This window comes from Lissotriton vulgaris, unplaced genomic scaffold (assembly GCF_964263255.1).
Source record: "Lissotriton vulgaris unplaced genomic scaffold, aLisVul1.2 SCAFFOLD_440, whole genome shotgun sequence".
Taxonomy (NCBI): Eukaryota; Metazoa; Chordata; class Amphibia; order Caudata; family Salamandridae; genus Lissotriton; species Lissotriton vulgaris.
Genome location: NW_028245134.1, coordinates 768,609 through 794,300, shown reverse-complemented (window position 1 = coordinate 794,300; position 25,692 = coordinate 768,609). Strand labels below are relative to the sequence as shown.

The window sequence follows — 25,692 nt, the reverse complement described above, 5'->3', positions numbered from 1 at the left end:
ACACCTTCTTCGACACCGCTACCTTCCCGGAGAGCTGGAAGCACGCCGAACTCAGCGCTCTACTGAAGAAACCATCAGCGGACCCCACCGAACTCAAAAACTACCGCCCCATCTTGCTCCTCTCGTTTCCGGCCAAAGTCATCGAAAAGACCGTCAACAAGCAGCTGGCCGCCTTCCTCGAGACGAACGGATCCCTCGATCTCTCGCAGTCTGGCTTCCTGTCCAACCACAGCACGAGACCGCCCTCATCGCTGCCACCGATGACATCCGAGCCCTGCTCGACAACAGAGAAACAGCAGCCCTCATCCTCCTGGACCTCTCCGTGGCATTCGACACTGTCTGCCACCGCACCCTAGAGCAGCGCCTCAGCAACATCGGAATCCAGGAGAAGGCACTGGAGTGGATCATCTCCTTCCTGGCCGGAAGGACACAGAGTCCGACTCCCCCCGTTCAGATCAGAAGCCACCGAAGTCATCTGCGGCGTTCCTCAAGGCTCCTCGCTCAGCCCAACCCTCTTCAACGTCTACATGAGCCCCCTCGCAGCCATCGCACGCCAACACAACCTCAACATCATCTCCTACGCCGACGACACCCAGCTGATCCTCTCCCTCACCAACGACTCCGCCACCGCCAGAGCCAACCTACACGAAGGGATGACAGACGTAGCCAAGTGGATGATGAACAGCCGCCTGAAACGGAAGTCCTCATCCTGGGATCTTCACCCTCTGCCTGGGACGACTCCTGGTGGCCCCCCGCCCTGGGCAGCGCACCCAAACCATCAGACCACGCAAGCAACCTGGGCTTCATCCTGGACTCCTCTCTCTCCATGACCAGACAAGTCAACGCCATCTCCTCGTCGTGCTTCAACATCCTGCGCATGCTTCGTAAGATCTTCCGGTGGATCCCCACTGAGACCAGGAAGACAGTCACCCAGGCCCTCGTCACCAACCGACTGGACTACGGCAACTCCCTCTACGCCGGAACTACCGCCAAACTCCAGAAGAGACTCCAGCGGATCCAGAACGCCTCAGCAAGACTCATCCTCGACATCCCTCGACACAGCCACATCTCCGGCCACCTGAGAGACCTGCACTGGCTTCCGGTCAACAAGAGAATCACCTTCCGTCTCCTCACCCACGCACACAAAGCCTTACACAACCAAGGCCCAAGATACCTCAACAGCCGCCTCAACTTCTACGCTCCCACACGCCAGCTTCGATCGACCGGTCACGGCCTCGCCGCCGTCCCCCGCATCCGAAGAGCCACCACAGGGGGACGGTCCTTCTCCTACCTCGCCGCCAAGACTTGGAACTCACTCCCGACCCACCTCCGCCTGACCCAGGACCACCTCGCCTTCGAGAAGCAGCTCAAGACCTGGGTGTTCGAGCAGTAGCGGACCCCCCCCTCCCCAAGCGCCTTGAGACCCTCCGGGTGAGTAGTGCGCTATATAAATGCCTTGATTGATTGATTGTCTCTTTCCATAGGTTGCAGTTGTTGATCCTTTGTTTCTTTTTAGGATTGTGTAGAGCTCGGTAGTCTTATGTCTTATTCATGGCTTGATGTGGAGAAGGAAAAGCAATCTCTATTTAGTTAGTTAAGCCTGACATTTTGAGGGGAGAAATTGCTGCAATTTACAACGTGTGAGCAAAATGGAGGCTTTGCCATGTTTAATAGGCCATCGATGCAGTTAATTAATCCAGTGCTGGAATGAGCAGGAAAAAAACTCAAAAAAAGAAGCAAAATAGGGGGAACGTCTAGATTAATGATTAAAACCAAAAAGAAGCCGTAGGGCCGGCTACTTGAATCACGATAACATTAAAATCGTTGAACGGTGTGCGGTCTAGTTCTCTGCGACCTGTTAATTAAGCAAGTGTGATGTGTCCCAATATGCTGATTGCTGCCGCTTGTTCGAATTAACGAAGAAGGCTGCAAGCGCTTGGTACTGATTCAGCTAGACTAGTGTGATGATTGCGGCAGGGGGAATGAGGGAGGGAGGGAAAAGTACCTGCAGTTCGTTAGCTGCGACCCTGCCACAGAGATCATCAGGGGGTCAAAAAGCTGCTATAATTTTCGCTCCTATCCGGCGCTGAGGTGGAGGATGAACTCCAGTCGGGTCATCACCTTTTGGGGTCCTGAAAAACTGCTGCAATGATAGACTCTGAGAGGGAGGAGAATCTGAGTGCCTGGTCCTGCACTGAGCGCTCATTCTGATACGTGTGCTTACACCGGAACACCCGTTTTCCTTCATCGTTGTGGCAGCTCCTTTGCGCGGATGGGTCGTTACCTCTGTAATCTTGGATAGTGCAGTGCTGCTTCTGGATATATGCACTCTACTTGCCTTGGGGTGTCCTCGTGTGAACTAGGAGCCGATGTCCTGATGTTTTTCTTGTGGACCGATGCCTGTCAAGGCGTTATCCCGGGGGGCATCTATCAGGCAACGGTGATGTGGGCGAGTTTGGTCGAGTGGTGGGTCGTCACCAGCGAAGTCTTGATCGTGAAGTGTAGGATTCCTTCCGATCGACTCGGGTAAGGTTTGAAGCCACGTATCAATAGAGTTTTAGTTCCTATGTTCCGATGCCATTAGGCAGCAAGGTTGTGGAGAGGGCAAAACAGGGATATTTTTGGCAATTTCGATCCCCAGCCTACCGAGCTTAGTTCTTGAGCTCTTTGCCATCTTGTCTACCAAAAGTTTACTTTTGCATAGTTACCAAAAACCATTGCAATACAAGCTTTAACAAAGTAAAAACAAATATTCAATATAATTTCATCAACCATTACCAGCTTTTTGAGCTCTGTTATAGAAAAATATCTTCAAGTAAAATCAGTTAAAACCCAGGATAGAAAAATACTGTACAGTTTAAAATCAGAGTTTTAACAGTAATTGCATTGATGTATGTCATTAGTTCGCAGGGTAAAGTGCAGTGCTGTCACAGATTTTTAGCTCGAGCCGGACGTGCCCGTAGACCAGTGTCGTATGGGCATGTTGTTCAATTGTTTGTCCTTGTTACGAGCTTATTCACTAAAGTGCTAGTGGTCCGTCCTTGGTGTGGTTTAAATAAACCTTCTCATCTGTAGGCTGTCATGCAACACCAGAGCTTCATCCTTATGTTAAATATATAACATTTTCGGTATTTTGGGCTTTTTTTGTTCGCCCAGCATAAGGTATTTTACCAGTTCACTTGTGTGTGCTCCAGGCTTAGGCAGGCCAGCACTGCTTCCCTCCTGGTGCGGATGCCTTTCTGCTTAAGGGGTGCTTTTAGGAACTGTAGCTGTTCTTGATGCAGTTCCTTGCATAAACAAATTATAATATCTCTTTGCTTGGTGTTACACAGCCTACACGTGTCTTGACTGTTGGCCTCATCCATGTGATGGGATATAAATTCGATAAATATATGTTATTGGCCTAATATATACAATAAAACCTTATAACCACACGTTAGCATTGCATTATTCTTATTGTATTATTGTAGTTAGGAACAATTCACTTTCTTGCTGTTTAAACCTATTGGTGTGACCGGAGCCATCTTGTTTCGTTTCTCTGTGTCAAGTACTGTTTCCTTGAAATCACGTGATTACGCTTTCCGCACGAAACCACGATGGACGACTTAGCTGTCTGCTCCACTCGCTAGTCTGTAGCTCAGGTAAACCCAAGGTCAAACCTGCCCTTCTTGTGGGATGCGCACATTCTAGCAGATCCCGTTCTTGCACTCCCCGAGCCACAGATAGAAAGGGAGGCACCTTTCTAACCTGCCCCCGGAATAGCTTAGGCCTAGCTACTACCCATCAATTGTGCCTTATATGGGTCTTCCTGCTGGCTCACTGACAAGTTGTATCTTTCCTAGTAAGGTGTCATCATGCTATGTGTGAAACGTATATATGCTTTGTACCACTTGCATGTAGTCAGTCTCCTCTGCGCACCTCCGAGGGTCGTGTAGACTGGGGATCCCCTGGCAGGGCTTGTATTTGCAGAATAAACGATTGAACCTTCTCCATTGCCGACTGACTTATTATTCATAAATAAGGTATATGGGCTATTGATGAGTATAGTCCATTAGTGTAATATTTTGGTTCCTTCACATGGTGGGCAGATGGAAAGATCCCCAGTCTATTCCTTAGAAAATTCATTTTTATGGCTTTGGGATATCCCTGATTAAAGAATACTTGTGGGGCAAGTGATTTGTAACAGTTCAAGGTCATCCAGGCATATGATCTATTTCAGAAGCTTGCCTTGTCATCCACCAGAGAAATTAGTTGTATGCATTTCCAAACCAGTTTTTTAAAGGTTAGAGTGCTGAGTTGTGTGTCCCAGAGTTCTTTGAGCCTGATGGTTTCCGGGGCTAGCTGAAGGTAGCTTCTTGCTTGGGAGGATTCCCTATGCTGGATGTTGTGCCACAGCAGATGATTTAACAGGTTTGTAGTGGCGCTTCTGATCTTATGCCAGCAGATGATGTAAGATCCCTGCCTGGCCAAGACTTGTTGTAAAAGACCGAACTCCAGCCGTATTTGAGCATGTGAAGTATAATGCGGGAGGCAGAACATGGTCCTATATGCTTTGACCAGTGTGCTGTCCAGAACCTTGGCTTGTCTCCCCCGCATTGCCTCACTGCCATAGGTAATCGAGGGGAGTAGTTTAGCCTGGATTACCTTCAGAAGCGGGCTCAGCATCGGCCCCATCAATTTATTTGCAAGGTTTTTCATCGATAGATATATTAACATCCCTTTCCTTATTTCCTCTTTCTGGTGCATAAATGACCCTTCCTTGTCGATTATAACTCCAAGGTACTTGTACTCGTGAGCTGGTTCAAGTTTAGTGCCGTCCAAAAACCAGTCCCTCTGCAGGTTTTTTTTGTTGTTTATTGTCATTGACTGAGTCTTACTCTGATTTATTTTTACGTTGTTTTCTATGGCGTAATTCTGCATTTCCATTAATAGATGTTGAAGACCAACAGAGGTATGACTAAGCAGAACTACATCGTCTGCATACATAAGATTGGTCAATATTTGCCACCTAGCTTGGGTGAGTGGGAATTGCAGGCATCGAGTGCCTTTGGGAGGTCAGCCATGAATATACAGTTTGTATAGATGGTCATTAGGTACTTGCTGATATGGTTTGTTTTTATTCTACATGCGGTGTTATTTATGGTGTTGCTTGCACTTGTCTGTAATATGTGTGCCTTAAATCTTGTATTCAGCATTGTTTACACTACAGAAATGATCAATTAAAACAGACATCTGCATCAATGTTCTGAAGAATCCAAATTGTTTTAATCCTCAGCCTGGTTTGCCTGCCAGTTTTGTAATGCTTACTAATAAAGACATGATGGTAGAACTTGAAATTGCGTCCCCAGTTCATGTTATTATCATGCACAACCCGTGACAGTCGCTAGTGTGTTGCATACAGATAAATCACCAGTCTATTTCTCTTGCCTTTCGCATCATACTGAGTCATATTTTGTGTACTTCCCATGTATATTGTCAGTCAAGTTTTTATGGAATTGCAGGATTGGGTTTGTCTTTCAAAGTTTCAAGTTATTGCCCATTAATGTTGTTATCTAGTTCAGACCCTTCATAGTTGTTCTTCAGCCATAGGCAGTTCTTGAAACAATGGATCATTCCTTGGCATTGTTCTGATTGCTGTCTCAGGTAAATAATCTGATTTTGACATTGTACAAATGTCGTAGCTTATATGTTAAGAGGGTTTCCCTCTTTCTCAGAACTTTGAGAAAGACAATAGAGAGCTGTTTCATTTAAATATTGGAGGTTTCAAATCAAGGTATGCCAGATTATTGGGTGGTGGGGCAAAGTGGGAGGTTGTGGGCCGGGCCGCTGGAGGGGGAGGGGGGCTTCCATGTGCTTTATGGAGGGGCCCCCTCTAGTTTCATTACGCCTCTGTTGCCAGGTATGAACGCTTTCAAACATGGGGCAGTAGCAAACGCAGTCTTGGTGTCCTCAAATTCAGCTTGACAACTCTCACTCCAAACAAATTGCACTCCATTCTTTCGTAAACCTCAAATGTGATAGGTGCATTCTACAAAATCTTGCACAAATTTGCTGTAAAGTTCTAGCATTTCTAAAAAGGACATAACCGCCTCTTGATTTTTTGGAGTAGATAGACTCAATATGGAATATTTTAGTTCTTCCTTAGGTAGAATGCCTTCCACTGAAATTTTGTGTCCAAAGTAATCTATTTCCTGGGGGCCAATTTTGCACTTTTCCCTTTTTACTGTTAGTCCATGCAACTGAACCTCCTTAATACTTGTGCGAATCTGAGGTCATGTTGTTCCCTGTTGTCCCCAAAGATTAATATGTCGTCCAGGTAGCAGAATCGTTGGAGCATGCTCCTCATTGCCCTTTGAAAGACGGCAGTCAATGTCACAAGTCCAAATGGCATGCGTTGAACTTGTATGCCCCCAAGGGACTAATGAATGCTGTTAGTTCTAGGGAATATGGGTGTAACTTTACTTGATAGTATGCAGATGAGAGTTCCAGGGTGGAAAAAAACTTGCCCCGTGCTACCTTGGCCATCATCTCAGAGATGTTGGGTAGTGGGTATTTGTCCACTACCACCTCTTTGTTGAGAGCTCTTAAATCAATGCACAAACAAACAGTCCTGTCACTTTCCTTTGCCACTACAATTGGGGCCAACCACACTGTGGCTTCAACGGGTTCTATTACTTTTAGACCACTTAGTCTTTCCAACTCTTCTCTAACTGCCTCATGCATCGACAAAGGTAAGCTCCTTACTTTGGCTGACACAGGTTGAGAGTTTTCTCTTACTTTTATTTCAAAATGTGTTTTATTGAAATTTTCTCAAAGAGTGCAACAAAAGCATTACATATGCAACATTAATCAAAAATATAATCCGTCCAGATATACAGTTTGCTCATGAAAGTTACAGATTTCTTCCCAGGTTCGAGGCGAATGAACTTTAATATACGACACCGTTTCGACACAACCTGTTGCATTCCCTTCAATATTTTCATTTAACTATCTACCCACCCAAGAGAGTAACAGATAAAGGAAACTTAATTTTACCTATGATAAAAAAAGGAAAATAAACAGAACTGAGATGTCATGGTGCAAATTAAAATAGCAAAGACGTGAGTGCGAGGATTGGGAAGCCTCAGCCCCGGTACACAGCGCCCCCCCCAGAGATCCTCTTGATGTGAAGTGATTAGATAAGGAACAGATTGAGGGCCCTGAGTCTTGAATTGCAAGCTGTCAAAGGAAGCCCCTCTAATAAGTAACCTCCAATGGGGACCAAATGTAATCAAAACCTTTTCTGTGTCTTCTATGATATCAGTCATGCACTCTAAAGTCAAAGCCCTCCACAATCTTGCATGCCATTGGGTTAGGGATGGGGCCTCTTCCAAGCCGCGGCAACTGCCATTTTAGCGGTCCGCAAGCAGAGTCACATCACTGACTTGTCGCCCTGTGTCTGTCTTCTCAAATTTGGATCGTGGGCCCCCAGCAGAACCTATTCCATGGAGCCAGAGATGGGATAGCCTAAGATAAGTTTAATTTGGGATAGAATCTCCTTCCAAAAAGGTTTAATGATGGGGCAGTCCCACCAAATATGTCTGAAAAAGCCTAACAACCCGCATCCCCTCCAGCACCTATCTGATGAACCCGGAAAAATATTGTGTAGTTTCTGAGGGTACAAGTACCAATCGTACATGATTTAGTAGTGTGCCTCCCTTAGATACATGGAGCAGTTGAATTTCACTATGTCCCTACCTAAATGCTCCCAGTGCTTCTACTAGTGTGTTCCAAAAACGTTTGAAACGTGGCGTCGCCCTGGGACTCATCGACTGGATGAGAGCATACAGATATGAGATACACCCCTTGGAGGAGGCCCCAGACTGAGCGAATTTCTCGATAGGGAACAGTTCCCTGGTGACGGCCTGTCGCACCAAGGGTTGCTGCACCCAGTGTTTCAGCTGCAAGTCGTGGTATTCTTCTTTGTTAGTTAATGCAAATTGTTTCTTGCAATCCTGAAAAGTGAGTTCTCCTCTATCAAATAAGTGAGAGATCATGAGACAACCGCCCTCCCTCCAAGCTTCGAAGGGACCTTCTTGTAGAGCGGGGGAAGGCAGCGTTGAAATGTATAGGCGTGTGGGGTAGGGAAAGGTTGTAAGGTGCAACCTGGTAGTGAGGAAATCCCAGACCGCCAGTGTGGTGGATGTAGGCGTGCTGATGTAGGTACTTAGTGGTCTGTCTTGTTCATGTTCCCAGAGGGGATCCCATATAGTACGCCCAGTTATCTGTCAGTCTATGTGAAGCCAATGCTTCTCTGAAGCCCGCAGTGACCCTTCCGTAATCACTCACATTTGCGCTGCTCGATAATAGTACTGAAAGTCCGGTAGTGCTAGACCACCCGCTTTGCGCAGTCTGATAAGCAACTTATAAGGAAGACAAGCCCTTTTCCCCTGCCAGATGAATTTGGTCAGCATATGCCGCAGTTCCCTAAATAGACCACCCTCCACTCGGATAGGCAACCCTTGAAAAAGATAAAGTAAGCAGGGGAGCAGATTCATCTTAATGGCATTAATCCTGCCTAACTAGGTGATGTAAGCTGCACCCCATTTTCCCAGATCAATCTGCCCGTCCACTGAGAGCCGTCCAGAGGCCGTGCTTATTGACTGCTGGGTCTGAGACCTGGCAGGACCCACCCCACCTAAAACCCTGCTATTGAGGCAGAGTAAGGCGGCTCTAAGGAGGGAGAGACAGGAATAAGGGTGAGGGAAGGGGGCTACTGCTCAACCTGCCCCTTTTTCCTCGCAGCGCTATATAACTCAGGCAATCGCTATGCCGGGGGGGAGGGCACGTATGTAGCACCACCACTCTTCACAGTTAGCCACACACCAATGTGCTGAGCCCGGAAAACAACCAACCTCCCCGAATGGTGTCCAAATCGCCGCCAAGCTGCCTCCCTGCATCTGCGCATATCCGACCGCATCGACAATGCCGCCTGAAGCTCGCGGGTCGTGGCATGTGTGTGGCCTGAATCCTGCAACCTCCCAATGCCTCTGAAGGGCACTTGAGTCCCCGCTGTTATCTCCGGTATTTGTGGGCACCTGCATTGGGTTGATAATGTCAATCCTACCAAATGTTAAAGCAACACGATTGTCTCACCCCCACCTAACCATGATTACTGTGCCTCCTCCGATCACGAGGTGCCCACCGAAGGTCTGTGCGGCAAGGACACAACCCTTCAAGTATGGTGCAAACCCACTTGTGGCAAACACCGCAAGACTTGCTCTCCTCCACCGACAATGCCAGAGGTGTCCAAACAACTAAAGGTCGTTTGAGAGGGCACAAAGTCCAGAATACCCCTGATACCGTTAGCAGATGTGGTATAATAAAACGGCCTATCCCGTCACCGTGCAGTAGACGGTCAACTCTTAACTCCCCTGTGACTCTGTCCTCTCTTGAGGTTCCTGCCGCTGATGTAAGGACCGGGATCGTCAACACAGTCGAAAGACATAAGTTGGCAAACAACTATTCCACAATTCCACTTCGCAACTACAGAACTGCATTGGAAATATTTGTATCCCCCACCCACCCCACACCAACACAACTCGCCCGACCGCCCCATAGGACATAGCCGGCCCTCCCTGCTCTCCCCATCTGAGAAATTCCCTTCCTCGGACGGCCCCCTCCCTCCTTTCACCCTATGACCAAACCAAACGCTGCCTCTTCCCTAGGCGCCCAAGCCAGTGCCCCCCCACCGCTCCCGCTTGCATGCCCCTTATCCCTCCCACCCCACTCGCGCTGCGACCTCGCCGGACCCACGGCGCCAACAAATCCCCGCTCCCCCAGCAATCCTTCAGCGGGAGGGCTGGGGGGGGCAACCCTTTTGTTGAAAGCACATGACTGTCCAATGATGCCCCACACTATCCCAAAACCACAAACTGTCCACAATCTACCAGGCGAGCAACCCTCCATCTCCAGAAACCTGCAGCAGCTCCCTGACTCCCTCAGAGCCCTCCGCCGCCCAAATGGGTGCAACGTCCGAAACCTATGCATTCCCTCTCCTCACTGCCTGACCCCCTGCCTGCCGGACAGCGGCACTCACGGCAGCCAAAACCTCACTCACCCCCCCACTGAACCTGTCACAGCTAGCAAACCAAAACCCCGGTGTTAGACCTGGCACCTTGGCGTGAGTCTCCCTTCCACTTTTTGCTGATGTGCCTCATGTGTTTTGTTGGTGTTAGCTGCTCAGGGCACTGTGCCACTGCCAATCAGTGCCACAGTGCAATTGCTCCCTATGAAAAGTGTATATGTAATTGATTTCCATGAATGGCTCATTTGGTTTACTGTCAGTCCCCCGTAAAGTGCACCAGGAGTGCCAGGGCTTGTAAATACAAATGCCGCTGGTGGGTTTGCAGCACTGGTTGTGCCACCCACAGAAGCGGCCTGGTAAAATGTGCCTAAGGTCTGCCATTGCAGAGCCTGCGTATAGTCTAGTACGGTCATGCTGACCGCCAGTACACCTACTTGCCAGTCCCTAAACCTTCCCTTAACTTCATATTAGCCACCCCTATGGTAGGCCCAAGGGCAGGGTGCATTGTAAGCATAAGGTAGAACATGCCCGGATGTGTGTGGCATGTCCTAATAGTGAATTACAGCCATTTTCGTTTTTCACTATTGTAAGGCTATCTACTCTCCATAGGCCAGAATGGGCTGCTGGAATTATTACATTCTATAATCCCAACAGACTCAGAGACCATGGTAGAAAGTCAAGTTTAGTATGCCTGAACTCAGAATAATAAAATACTTCTCTTAGTAAAGTTTATTTTAATATCCTGGGTTTGCAAATACTACTTTTAGAAAGTTAGTATTTGCTTGCCTAACCATTTCAGCCCGCCTCTGCTCTGATGTGTATCTGCTGTCTGGCTTCTGTGTGTGACAGGGCTGGGGAATTCCAGGGGACAGGCTGGGGATGACAGGTGGTGAATAGAGAGATTACGCCAGGATGGGTGGGGGGGGGGGGGGGGGGGGGGGGAGTGTCGATTGACTCTGAATAGGGCTGTGCTCTGCCATCACAATGCTGCCTCCGCCCCCTGGGGACCGACTGATGACTCTGCCCTGCACCTGGTCCAGGAAGAGGGAAGACTGTCAACAGAGTGCCCCTGACTGTACTCGTCACCACAATGTGTAGTGTAGTTCCTATTTTCCCAATGGGCCCTGCGCATTGGAATAACATAAACAGCAGTATAGACGTAGAAGTGCGGTCTTCCAGGTCTCTACTGACTATGCTAAACTTAATTGGGTTTGTTACCAACTAGCTCAGAGGTCACTGGAAACTTTCTTGACTGAATAGGAAGTGATCAGCTTCCCTGGTACAGACAAGAAGGGATTCAGTTTTCCAACAACCGCATAAACATGACAACTTTGCTCCTTAGAATAAGAGTCAATCTCTAGAGTCGTGTGAAACACTAGACAGTTTTTACTCGGTCAGTTGTGCAGATTACTTTCACCAAGATGCAGAGAATAGAGAGACGGGCGTTTTCAATAAAAGGTATTATTTATTGAACAGTCTTTCTTCTCGTGCAAGAGAAATGAATTGCCACAATTGCAAGACTAGTTATAAAAAGTGCGTACAGTAAAATGAGGATTGCGAAATAATACTGTAAAAGCATTGATATGGTTTCTTAGCCATACAATGGTTTAAAATGAATAAAATATATACATTCATAAATACATTCAGCTAACGTACTCAACTGGTACGCCTAACTACGCCTACCCCAGTGTACCTGACCTAAGCCTAATACTTGGGAGGGAGTAAGTAAGTAGCAGTTTTAGTTAGGTTGGTTTTGCCAAGGTTTGCTTCAAGAATTCTCTCTAAGGGTTTAGTCAACACCATACCTCTGGAATATCATCGATGTCGTAGAGGCAGCGTTTGCTTAAGGCAACGTTGGTAATATTTATACCTGAAAGGTGCCTTGTTTGACGTAAGTTTTTGGACATAAGACGTCCATAAAGATGTCACTAGGAAGTGATCGTCTCTCAGTGCTCATTAGAGTTCTATTACTAATCAAAACATAGCAAGAGGGGCTTTCCGAGGTTGCTGAGTTTTATCTTGTTGAAGAACTCGGAGTGTAATCCAGGAATCTTAGATAGTGGCTTCTGCTGTGTCATTTGCTCTAATGAGCTGCAGAGGAAGAGATTCTGAAATGTGGCTCTGATCGTGTTAGGCCAGAGACGAGTTTCTGAAATATTGCTCTTGATCGTTTATGCCCTTATAGGGGTATAAATGGATTATAGCCGTATAGGGGCATAAGGTCACAGTATTGATCGGGGTCCTAGATTAGAAAGCGACAAATGCTGGCTCCACCTCCTGGAGAGCGTCTGATGTCTCTGCCCTGCTCTCTGAAAGAAGAAACCAGAGTCTGCAAAACAAAGTGCTCCAGAGCTGAATTGGACTATACAAAGGCCCCCTTGGCCTGAAAGAACAAAATAAACTGTGTATAAAAAGAGGAGCCCTGCGCCTAACAAATCAGATCCTGTTTTGACCACGAAGAACCTCTGCCCGACTAGAAGGACCAAGAAGAAGCTGAAGGAGTAAAGACTGTCCCTGACCTGAAGGACTGGCCTGCAGTGGTGCCTTGTTGAGGAAGGAGAGGAAAAGACCAGAAAGGACTTGGTTATATTTGTGCCTGAAACGATCTCCAAGGCATTGATCTTGAGCTAGCCACCTGACCTGAGCCCCAGGAACATTGGGCTCATTGTGCCCTCGCCCGTCTTCTGCTAAGCTGTGTGCTTCCTTCCCGCCGGAGCTGTGACCTCTGGTGCCCTCGCCCCCTCCTAGGGCCGTGACACTCGGGAGCCTAGCCGCCTTTGCCGCTGAGAGCAGCTCGAGTTCGAGCCGCTCTCTCCTTGCTTGCGCTGGGCCGCCTGCTCCCCTGTCACCCGTGCAACTGGAGCGCGTGGTGTGCCCCCTCGCCCCTCCCGCCGGAATTAAGATCGGATCGTGGTTCTCCGCCTCGGATGGCCTGTATGCCTGAAATGTACCTGGCCGCCCTGCTTTTGCCCTCCCGCATCTACACAGGCCGCCCGCACCCTGCCGAGCCCCCAGTATGGTCCGTACTGAGGGCCCCGTGCCGCGCCTGCCTGTCCGGAAGCATCAAGCCCCCACGCCTCACCCGCAGGCGCGTACTAGAAGAGTACGACTCGTCATCACCAGGTACGCTGTGCGGACCTGAGCGCCACATCTACAACGTCCAAGTCAAAGTACTATACCCTGCAAACTCCAGTTGGAGTTCGCACCGGACTCGGGGTCCACAACGTTTGTTTTCCCCGCACTGGTTTTAAGCACAAACGAGTCATACCCTGCGACTCATACCCTTCAGTAGAAGCCTGCCGCGCCGTATGCCCCGTACAGCGAGGCGCGTGAGCATCGGTAGGGACTCCCTGTTCTCCCCGCACAGAGTACGCCAGCGCGCTACACCGCGCACCCTCTTCACCGAACTGTGCCAAGAGATTAGGATTCGCTTAGCGTGGGACAGTGTTTGGAAACCAGTGGGCCTTGTGAATTAAGCAATACTTAAGAACTTGAAAGAACTCTTTTCCCCAAACGCAAGTACTGTGGCCTCATTCTCTAAACGTTATATTGGTCTTGTGATAAAAACGGAATAGTATCATATTTTTTACATAAAGTACATGTATTTTTGATACAAATCTTATGCCTGGAGTCCATTTGTGGTGGGTCTGTGATTTTACTGTATGTGGTCATAAATGCTTAACTGACTTAGCACCCTGAGGATTAGCCTTGACTGCTCGCGCCACACAACCTAGAGGGTGAGCAGGGGTTATTCTAAGGAGTGAGTCCCTTACCCTGACTAGTCAAGTCAAGTTAAAATTTGTATAGCGCGCTACTCACCCAGAGGGTCTCAAGGCGCTTGCGGGGGGGGGGGGGGGGGTACGTTACTTATCGAATATCCAAGTTTTTAGTTGTTTTCTGAAGGAGAGGTGGTTCTGTGTAAGGCGGAGGTGGGTGGGGAGAGAATTCCAGGTTTTGGCCGCTAAGTAGAAGGATCTTCCCCCCATGGTGGATCTTTGGATGCGTGGAATCGCGGCGAGGACTTGATTGGACGATCGTAGTTGGCGGGTGGGGGTGTAAAAGGTCAGGCGCGTGTTGAGGTATTTGGGTCCTAGGTCGTAGAGGGCTTTGTGTGCGTGGGTGAGGAGACGGAACGTTATTCTATTGTTGACGGGGAGCCAGTGGAGGTCTCTCAGGTGACCGGAAATGGCTGAGGCTTTCTGGATGCCTTGGAGTTTTTTCTGTAATTTGGCTGTGGTTCCGGCATAAAGTATGTTTCCGTAGTCCAGTCGGCTTGTGACCAGTGCATGGGTGGCCCAGGGCCGGTGGCCACCAAGAGTCATCCCAAGCGGAGGGGGATGATCCTAAGATGAGGACTTCCGTTTTGTCCGAGTTCAGTTTTAAACGGCTGTTCTTCATCCACTCGGCTACTTCTTTCATCCCTTCGTGTAGGTTGGTTTTGGCGGTGTTTGGGTCTTTGGTGAGGGAGAGGATCAGCTGGGTGTCGTCAACGTAGGAGATGATGTTGAGGTTGTGTTGGCGTGCGATGGATGCGAGGGGACTCATGTATACGTTGAAGAGGGTGGGACTGAGTGCTGATCCTTGTGGTACGCCGCAGATGACTTCAGTGGCCTCCGATTTGAAAGGGGGGAGGCGGACTCTCTGGGTTCTTCCGGCGAGGAACGAGATGATCCAGTTCAATGCTTTTCCTTGTATTCCGACATTGCTGAGGCATTGTATAAGGGTGCTATGGCAGACTGTGTCGAAGGCTGCGGAGAGGTCCAGTAGGATGAGGGCAGCAGTTTCTCTGATGTCCAGTAGAGTTCGAATGTCGTCTGTTGCTGCGATGAGGGTGGTCTCGGTGTGTGGCTCGGAAGCCGGACTGTGATGGGTCAAGGGAGCCGTTGGATTCGAGGAAGGCGGCGAGCTGACTGTTGATGGTTTTCTCAATGACTTTGGCAGGGAATGGGAGGAGCGAAATGGGGCGGTAGTTCTTAAGTTCGGTGGGGTCTGCTGTGGGTTTCTTCAGGAGGGCGCTGAGTTTGGCATCTTTCCAGCTTTCCGGGAAGGTATCGGAGTTGAGGGAGCAGTTGATGACATCTCGGAGATGGGGTGCGATAATGGAGTCTGCTTTGTTGAAAATGTGGTGGGGACATGGGTCGGTTGGCGATCCGGAGTGGATGGAGTTCATCAAGCGGATGGTGTCTTCAGTGGTGATTGGGTTCCAGGCGCAAAGGTTGTTGGAGGGGGGTTTTGGTTCGGAGGTGGGTGGGGTGGACTGGTCGCCAAAGCTGTTATGTATGTCAGCGATTTTGTTGTGGAAGAACGAAGCTAGAGAGTCGCAGAGGTCTTGAGAGGGAGTGATGTCGTTGGTGCAGGCGGTGGGGTTGGTAAACTCTTTGACGATGTTGAATAGTTCCTTGCTGTTGTGGGCGTTGTTGTCGAGTCGATCCTTGAATGCTGATTTCTTGGTGGATCGGATCAGCTGGTGGTGTTTGCGGGTGGCGTTCTTGAAGGTGGCCAAGTTGTCAGTGGTTGGGTTTTTTCGCCAGGCTTTCTCGAGGGTGCGACAGATCTTCTTGGATTTCTTAAGGTCGTCATTGAACCAGGGGGCTTTTTTGCTACCTTGCTTGATTTGATGGTTTTTCAAGGGTGCTGTGGGTGATCCATTGTGTGAGGTTGACGGCTGCTTGATTTGGGTCCAATGATTTGGCAGGAGGGTTTTGGTAAAGCGATGTGAAGAGCTGGTCAGTGGTAATTTTGTTCCAGTTCCTGCGGGGGATTGGTTGTGGGTGGTTGTGGGTCGTGGTCTTTTTGTAGTTGAAGTGAACGCAGCTGTGGTCCGTCCAATGGAGTCCTGTGGCGTGATTGAAGGAGATGTGCTTGCTGGAGGATAAGATTGGGTCGAGCGTGTGCCCGGGGTAGTGGGTGGGGGTGTCTACAAGTTGTTTGAGTCCGAGATTGGCGAGGTTGTCCAGAAGGGTGGTGTTGTTGCTGTCATTGTTCTTTTCCAGGTGGAAATTGAGGTCTCCCAGTAGAATGTAGTCCTCGGAGGGGAGGGCGTGTGGGCTGATGAAGTCAGTGATGTCTTCGCTGAATTGTGTGCGGGGTCCTGGGGGTCTGTAAATGAGGGTACCTCTGAGTGTGGTCTTAGGGTCGGTGTGGATCTGGAAGTGAAGGTGTTCGGCGGCTGATAGGTTATCATCGGAACTGGTCGTGATGTGGATGGTGTTCTTATGGACGATGGCGATGCCTCCTCCTGTTTGGTTGATGCGGTCCTTTCGGATGATCTTGTAGCCGTCCGGGATGGCTATGGCTTTGTCGGGCGCTGATGAGGCGTTCATCCAGGTTTCTGTAAGAAAGGCGACGTCCGGCGATGTGGTGTCTAGTAGGTTCCATGGTTCAGTTGCGTGTTTGTGAACCGAGCGGGTATTGAGCAGGATACACTTCAGGTGGTTAGTGTCGGAGCTCTGTTTGGAGTTTGTGGATTTGGTGTGGGTCCTGATGCAGTCGAACTTGCAGGAGTGGCAGGTGAAGGGCCTATGGGTGTGTCCTGGGGCGGCTTGGTAGCAGTCTGGGAGACGGCCGGAGTTGAGTGCTGAGAGGGTAGCGGTGTCGTACGTTATGCGGGTGGAGTGGAGTTTGCGGGGACCAGGGGGTCGGGCGCGGTCCAGGCGCGGACGGGCGTAGACGGGCTTACCTTTGGCGCACCTTTGGCGCGCATGGGGCGCGGTCGCTGCGCGTAAGCTGCTCTGACATAAGTGGATAGAGGGGGGGAGGAGCGAGGGAGGGTCAGCTGGGAGGCGGGAGCGGGGTGGAGAGACGAGCTGGGAGGCACAACAACAAAATGGCAGCAAAACAAAAGCGAAACAGGACGAGATTGGTGCACAAGCAGGAATATCGCTATGATGTGGGCAGAGGCACCGGCACAATCAGACACAAATTATATTAACAAGCAATGCAAACTTTGCAATATAGCGCTACCAGATCAAACAGGCACAAATGATAATACACGCAATGTGGGCTATGCAATATAGCGCTATGCTATTAATCAGGCACTACTACAATTACAATCAATGAGAGCAGAGCACAATTAGGTATTTGCAGCAAGGAGCAGTAAAGCGCTACGATACCAAACACCCGGCAGCTATGTCCACATCCAGACTGTATTCTACTTATGCTTGTAATATCAAAGTACTCCGTGTATTGTTGGAATGGCCCACTCCCGCACTGATCTGAGGCAAGGTACTGCCCACTAAACCATAGCCAGCACCTGTAGGAGAGCAGGTTCTGCTTCCTAAGGTCACCCCCACTTTTTGCTGTGATTCTCTGGTTTTTCGACTTTAGTCTGGCTGTGGCCCTGCTAATCAGGGCCACAGCCCAGCTGTTCTCTCTCTAAATTGATACCATGCACTTTAGGTACATACCAGATTGGTTACTGGGTCACCCTTGTGAGCCCCTGTATAGGGTACTCTAGGTACCCAGGTCATAGGTGCAGCCTAGGCCTACCAGGGGCTGCAGCATGTATTGTGCCACCCCTGGTTTGCCTTCCAAACTGACACCACAGGTCTGATCACACAGCCTGGGTAAGGTGGTGTAATCACCCCTTACATAGATATAGTATATCTATATCTACCTTATATATAGACACATGGTAACCTATAAGTCACTCCTATGGCAGACCTTAACAATCCTGAAGGCAGAGTGCTTGGTTTTATGTAAAAAGGTGCCCGAGCGTAAGCTGAGCCCCTCTGCAGCTTTCAGAACCATCTCCTTATAGCTGTTCTATGATATAGCCATACCATATACTCTTAAGTGCATTATAATCCTCGCGGTTAATGCTAACTTTGGTTTGGCTTTATCAAAACATGTCTTGTAAGGTGTCGAACACTTTGGAATACTACCCCCCTCCCCCGCCAGACCTGGCAGCGGGGGTAGCATTGTTATGTTATGTTAATGGGTGTCTTATATAGCGCACAGCTACTCCTAGGAGTTTCCCGGCGCTTTCTGACCCATAGCTGAAAAAGGAAATGAGGAAACAGAGACATAACAGTTACTGATTGTAGAGCCAAGTTTTCAAAGCCTTTCTAAAGGCAAGCAGATTGGGAGTGCGACGAAGATCAACGGGAAGGGAGTTCCACAGTTTAGGGGCGAGATGTTTAAAAGAACGTCCACCTATCCTGACTTTCCTAATGGGTGGAACCGTTGCCTTCTAGAGGGAGAATACATGTAGTTGCTGGTATACCCGGTTAGAGTTGAACAGAGCCTCAGCATCACAAAATGGATGCTGCTGCCACAGACACGAGTATGCCCTCCTGCTGCTGGATGAAACTCCGGCATGGTAGGTCTGGAAAATAGGTTGCCTGCCCAGGGAGGTGCTAGCACCTCCCCAGACAGGACTTTCGTGTATAGGGGCAGGGAGGGCTGCATTCAGTGAATGCTTTCCAGACACTGCCTGGGGCACACAAGGTGCTCCATGCATTTCCCAGTTCAAACCGGTAGCTGGGGCGCGAAACTGGACAAAGGGGAAGCGGTGTAACCACCCCCTCCCCAGGTCCACCCATAGGAGGGACCTTAAAGTTAGTCAATCCCCTAAACTTAGTATAAGTATAGGATCCCAGTCCCTAGGACTTTAGATTACCCTGGATGAAACTTTGAAACATATATCCTGGACCTTCGTCATTCCTTTTCGACTGGAAGACGGAAGACATCTCCCCTGTGGTCCAGGAGTGGCCACCCTGTTCAAACAAGCACCAACAGCAACTTTGCTGGTCTGCATTTTCGAGGCTCCCGCCGTACCCTGATGATCTTCAACCCAGGACATGGACTTCCAGACATCTCTGACCCGAGCTTCGCTCCCAGCAAAGCTGAGACCCATGGCGGACACGAGAGACGTGGGACCGGCACTGTTCCCAACAAGCTACGCGGGTGAGCGTGCACGCACAGAAGTCACCCTACGCGCACAGTGCTGTATTTAGCGCGCACTCCTGCGACACCGTTCGCGCCGTCTCTTTTACAATGCATGCGGCGTGAAACACTGCCATTTCCTCGTTGCAAGAGACGCCGATTCTTGCAGGGCACAGCTGCGGGGCTGATTGTGGTCCTTTGAATTAGTATTCGTGCAATTAACGTGAATACGAACTCAAAGGGTCACAATCAACCCCGCAGCTGTGCACTGTAAGAAAAGGAATACAGTGTGTGATAAAGCAAACGTCATGTTTGACTTTGCTTTTCTTTTCTTAATTGCCCTCAGTTGCGGGCTGCTTGTGACCCTTCCTCCAGCTGTCCTGTAAAGGAGAGATGAACGGTCACCCATAGAAATCAGCAGCTGCATTAATGCGACACTGTCCACTCGCTCTAAAACAAGACACTTTTGTAATGCATTTCCCTGGATAAGCACAATAGAAATGATCCCTAAAAGACTAGTCCTTCCAATAAACGTTTGCAGCTCATAGGGACAGGTGTGTAGACAGGAGCCTGAGGTGGGAGGGAAAGTACGAGGGTGCAGTGGGAGAGAGCGAGCCTGCGAGACAGAGGCATCGAGATGGAGAGAGAGAACTCGAAGCAGACAGTGACAGGGAAAGACAGCACGCATGAGAATTATCGAGGCAGGAGAGACAAACCTAACCAACAAATTAAAAAGTGAAACTACACCTGCGAGAACGCATCTCGACAGCGGCTAAAAGCCTGTGCGGGCTGAAGGCAGATGACATGGGCCCCTTTAGCTGTTTGTTTCCCACCCCTACTTTCTTCAATTCTCTCCTCCTCCATTCTTCTTTATCACTGCCCTCCCACCATACTTGTCTCTCTCTTTCTCCCTTATCGTTCTCTTTTCACTCACTTTCTCTCCCTGTCCCTTGTGCACCTATAATGGTTACTGTCTGGACAGAAAATGCTATGTTTATGCCAGGCCGCACCCGGGGAAGGGTTCTGGTGCACACGAGAGACGTGAGAGAGGCATCGAAAGAGAAAGGAAGTGACGTGAAGGGTGACAATAATGTAACCACGCTCTGTGCAGACCTCTTTGGACACAGTAGGTGCCCGCCTTCACCACACATCTTTATCACAACACACTCCTTGTGGTACTGAAAATTCTGGACCCGTGTTATAAACATCGTCGTATCATGACGATTTTTGTGTCAGCAGACCGATAATGATTTGAATACTATGCATAAGCATTTTCGTCATAATCGGGTGACGAAATCATCCTGAAATCAGAGTTTCCGTCCCGAACCCTCGGGTTCCATTTTGTGAACGGCAGCCATTTTGTGATTACCCTCACATAGGCAATTGACGAAGGCCGAAAACGAGTCTGAAGGACACGTACACCTTTGCTGACTCTTCTGTGACCTAGGCAAGCTGACTCCACTGCCTGAAGCCAAACCTGTCCGGCCAGTTCCTTTCCCAGTGGCCGAATGAGATTAGTATCAAGGCACAACATATCATAAACCTTTCTTCGCTCACAAACCATACCTAATCTTACACACACCTGTCCCTGTTTCTTTCTTTATGACTTGCTTTACGAGGAGGAGGTGCCCGTTTTTATTGGGGGTCCGTCGATATCTGATGAAAATACTGGGCCTTGCCGGGTAATTGATTGTGGGCTGGACAAAATATGTGCTTGTCATCATGACTCTGCTTTTTCTTTGTAGTGAAAATATGTGAATGGTCAACTGTAAAATAAGGAATGTTTGCCTGAAGCATATTATTTTGTATAAAAAGAGAAGGCTGGCTTTGTAAGATTGAGCAGTCTCCTGAGAATATACACCGTGTTGTACTTCTAGGATACCTGTTACTGGCTGCAGCCAATAAATACGATCTTTGACTTCTCCAAGAAGACTCTGTGTTTCTGTAGTCTGAAACAGGAAGGACTCGAAGTCTTAGGGTGTGTTCCCTGGCACCGCTGGGTTCTTAAAAACCCAGTACTTCATCCTGCGTCCTTCCCGCAAAGGCCACACTATAATCACATTTCTCCATCTAGTGCCTAGACTCTAGGCACTAGCATACTAATGCCTAAGTGTCCTGCTTTCCCTCCGTCTCACCTCACTCACGACAGTGCACAGTGAAAAGAGAGCAGCAAGCACTACCCACTTACGTCACCGGCCAGACATGCACTATTCCATCCACAGCCCCACCCCCACGGAGGAGCGTGCAGTCAGGTCACCAGTGCACTCTAGCACCTCGACAGGGGTGTAAAGCACTACAGAACTACAGTATGGCGTGCCTCAAGCGCTACAGTAACCTCACTGGCTATCTTCCAGAGTTTACATGTGCCAGTATCAAACTTACTTAATAAACGATGGGTTTATTTTAAAACAGTAATACCACCTCTTTTCAAGTACAAAACTATAATGCCCACATCAGGCAGGTCTAATCTTTATTACACAAATATGACTAAAAATACATTCAAATCAAAAATGTGATTTTTTTTCGACTTGGGGAGGATGAAAGGTAGATTTAGCCCGGCCCGGACTCAACCAGCAAGAGGGGCCCAATCTCCTCAGTAGGCGCGTTCACCTCTTGAACTTCCAAGAGGTCTCGCGCTAGCAACAGCCACCAAACCCTCCCGTTGAACCCAGCTAATGACTGGTTTCTTAAATCTTCCTGCCCTTCTCGGGATTGGCCCTCCGTGGCGCGTGCCAAGTATTTTGAGACGCCTCTGAAATGGCATAGCTCCACCTGGCATTGTGTGTGGAGTTGTGTGGCTCACTGGTTAAAGGCGGCAGACCCGGGAGCAGAGGACGGCCCGGGACCAGGGTTCAATTCCCGACACGGCAGGGTCATGGACCAGGGTCAGCGGACTCGATAATTCTCACCTCGGTGCCTACTCTAACCAGAGATCACACTCTGCAACTCTGGGCATTAGCTTGCCTTATCTCCACAACGGCCCCCCCCCCATACGCCGGGGATGCCTGGTTTCACCTTGGAGATACCCAGTATTTATTTATTTATTTATTTAAGGTTTTTGTAGAGCGCGTAGTAACCCTTGAGCATCCCAGCGCTTGAACCTGAATTCAGGAGGGAACAGCAGCGGAAGGGACGAAAATCAGGGGAAGAGAAGAGTTTTCAGTGCCTTCCTGAACTGAAGGAGGTTTGGTTCGGTTCTTAGTCTACGGGGGAGACTGTTCCAATGTTTGGCCGTGTGAACCGAGAAGCGGCGTCCTCCAGACCGAGCTTTTTTTACTCTGGGGACAGTGATGAGGTTCTCTCCGCTTGATCGAAGAGCTCTTGTCGCTTTGTAGGGAACGATAAATTCATTGAGGATGGGTGGGCCTTTGTTATGGAGAAGTTTATAGGCCAGACAGAGGGCTTTGAAGGCAACCCTCTCTCTGACTAGGAGCCAGTGAAGAAGCTTCAGAGCTGGCTTTGCCGAGGATCTGGCTGGGGTGTGAGTGAGTAGTCGGGCCGCGGCGTTTTGGATTCTCTGCAGAGTATTGAATGTTGCTTCCGGGGCACCCAGGTAGATTGCATTGCTGTAATCTAGCCTCGCCAGAATGAGGCCCTGGATCAGCAGTTTCCGGGAAGTGGCTGGGAGCAGGGGGAAGACCTTCCTGCATGCCCTGAGGAGTCCGAAGCATATTCCTGCCGTCTTTTTGGCCTGAGTTCTGAAGCTCAGATCCTTTTCGAGCCATACGCCCAGGCTCTTAACCTCCTCCTTGGGGGCAGGGGGTCACCTAAACAGTCAGGCCAGATGTTAGGCGGCAAGGAGGGCCCTTTATGTCCGAGCAGCAGGATTTCGGTCTTGGAGCCATTCAGTTTCAGCGCTAAGGTGTTCATCCAGCTGTGGATTTCGGTGAGACAGCTGTGAAGGTCGGAGGGGTCTTGGTGAGGGTGTGAGAGGGTCACCACCAGCTGGGTCTCGTCGGCGTAATTGATGATCGTCACGCCGAACGGGGTGACCAATTCCTCCAACGGAGACATGTAAACGTTGAATAACGTAGGGCTAAGAGATGAGCCCTGCGGTACTCCACAGGGGAGGGGGATTGAGGGGGAGTGGCTGTCATTCTCCCAGACTTGAAAGGACCGACCATCTAGGAAAGACATGAGCCACTTCAAGGCCGTGCCCCTTACTCCAATGTCTCCCAGTCTTTGGATTAGGGTCTGGTGGTTTACAGTGTCGAAGGCCGCACTGAGGTCCAGGAGGATCACTGCCACTGATCCTCCTGTGTCCAGAATGCTTCTGGCCTTCACTGCCGCCACGAGGGCGGTGTCGGTGCCCTGGCCTGGGCGGAAACCTGTCTGGGAGTTCCTGAGTAAGTTGTTACTCTCTAGGAATAGTGATCGTTTTTTATTCACTAGCTTCTCCGTGATTTTACTGTTTCCTGGGAGGAGGGAGATTGGCCTGTAGTTGGCTAGGTCCTGGGGGTCCAGTGAAGGTATTTTCAAAAGACCTTTGACCACCGCCGCTTTCCAGCTGGGGGGGACTACTCCCTGTGTAAGGGAGGTATTGATGAGGGACGTGAGAGGAGGGATAATGGTGCTGGACACTTTTTTCAGGAAGCGAAGCGGAGCAGGGTCCCTGGGGGAGCCACTTTTAATTGTGGCCAGCGTCGCGGCTACCTCTTCCTTGGATACTGGGCCGAAGGTGTCGATAAGGGGTGAGGGGGCATCGATGGAATGAGTGTGGTAGTGGGGAGAGTTGGAAGGGTCCCCGTCCGTGTGGCCAGCGTCGAAGGGGGGTAGGGACGCGAGAATCTTTTTAATTTTCTCGTCGAAGAAAGTGGCCAGTTGAATACATTTACTTTCCGCGGCTTTGGGGTCCAGGGGTTTCGCAGGGGGATCTGGAGCCTGAAGGAGTTCTTTAAGAATGGCGAATGTTTCTTGGGCAGAGCAGGAGGAGTTTTTAATTCTTTCTTCGTAGAATGCGCTCTTGGTTTTGTGGAGCTCCCGTTTGTAAGTTTTTATGGAGGCACGAAATATGCCTTTCTTGTCTGCGGTCTTGTCTTTCCTCCATGTGCGTTCATTTCTCTTGCATTCCTTCCGTAAGAGATTCAATTCGGGGGTGTACCAGGGGGAGGGGTTGACTCTCTTGGTACGTTTGAGGGTGCTGGATCTCGGGAGGAGGCAATCCAGAGATTGGGTGAGCCATGTATTGAATTCAGTGTCGGCAGTAATGGTATCTTGAGAGGGGGGGATATCTTCCCTAAGTTTGGCTGCCCATTCATCTGGGACCAGTTTGTGCCAGCGTCTGATAAGGGTTCTGATTTTGGGGGGTTGGGGTGGGGGAATATTGATGAGCCATTCAAAGGCTCATATGCTTTACAGAATTCTCAAGCACAGCAACAAAGTCTTCCTTGTCAGTCTCTGTACCTTGTACTATTAAAAACATGATCATAAAAGTTTATCAATACAAATGTTAAAAACATGATCATAAAAGTTTATCAATACAAATGTTTGCTTCATATCCATCTGCAAAAGAGCCGGTTGAAAGAATGGGGATTTTGTATAGATGTTCTTTACAGTCACTGGGACAGTAATGGATATCAATTTTGCCAAGCTGTCTTTTGCCCTCCCTTGGAGTGAGGGTTTTGCAGGGGAATATATTGTGACACATCAATCAATATTAAAATTCTGTGCGTGCCACATTTCTTGTAGAAACAGCAGCTGCACGGAGTAAATATACATTTGCCATTACTTGTTACCAATTTTATTTTTGATCCCTGCTACATTCCAAGATCTCATGTTTATAATCTTAGCAAGACATCTTTCACTTGGTTTCTGGCACTGCTGCGACCCCTTGTATCTTTCTCCCTCATCCAACTTGATGTCTCAAGGATCCCAGTGTCCACCTGCTGTCAGTCTTGTTTACCGAGGCTCCAGAGAAGAGCAAATCGTTTTGAAGAGGGTATAGATAAGCTCTCTTTGATTTCTTTGTCGGAAGAATTGTTGGTGCCCTGTTTCCATAAAAGGATTGGTACTGGAGGTTTGTAAGGGAAGCCTAGGGGGCAGCTGTAGTCTTCTCCTCAAAATCATGAAGGTGTTGATGGCTGAGCTGAATGGTAAAAAGGCGGGCCTTTACCATATTTGGATGCTGAAAAATGGCAATAATACAGTCTCCATTTCCTATTTTTGGGAGGGTCCAATACAGTTCCCCCTTCTAACCCTGAAATGATTTCAGAGCACCACCTCATTGGAGTGTTTTGGCCCATCAATCTGACGGGTCCAATGGTACTGTTCAGAAAGACGTGAGTTGATAGTATATACATTGGGACTCCAATATATGATGACACTGTATAGGTCTAACTATGGTTCCAAAATGCTTTTTATTTCTAAACAACCATTAACAAAGCCAATAGTCTTGGCTTCTTGTAGGTGTAATGTTACTTGTATTATATATCTGGATGCAATGACAGAAGCAGCAAAATATCAGTAAGGTGGCACACTATGCGATGCACATATTTTTTGCGTAATTGCTTTTAAGCGACACCTTTAATTGCATCGGTTACGCCCCTTTGAAAGATCACCAAGTATTTTCATCCCATTCGAAGCCCTGGTCTACACACGCGGTCAGGTTCTTGGTGCACATAGTCTTAGCTGCAGCGCACACAGACCTTCCTCTGCCGCACACAGAGGAAAATAAGGGAACATTGGTGACCGGAACTCCTGGACATCCTGCATTTTGCTAACTGCATCGACTCCCGAGGTAA

The 25,692-nt window shown here is 49.0% G+C and overlaps 1 protein-coding gene and 1 pseudogene across 1 annotated transcript in view; both read right to left on the bottom strand.

The window, feature by feature from the left end:
- Positions 1-25,692, bottom strand: part of LOC147666515 (N-acyl-aromatic-L-amino acid amidohydrolase (carboxylate-forming)-like) — a 544,437-nt gene that overhangs the window by 328,060 nt on the left and 190,685 nt on the right. The window lies entirely within an intron of this gene.
- On the bottom strand, positions 19,305-19,475 carry LOC147666516 (small nucleolar RNA U3; annotated as a pseudogene).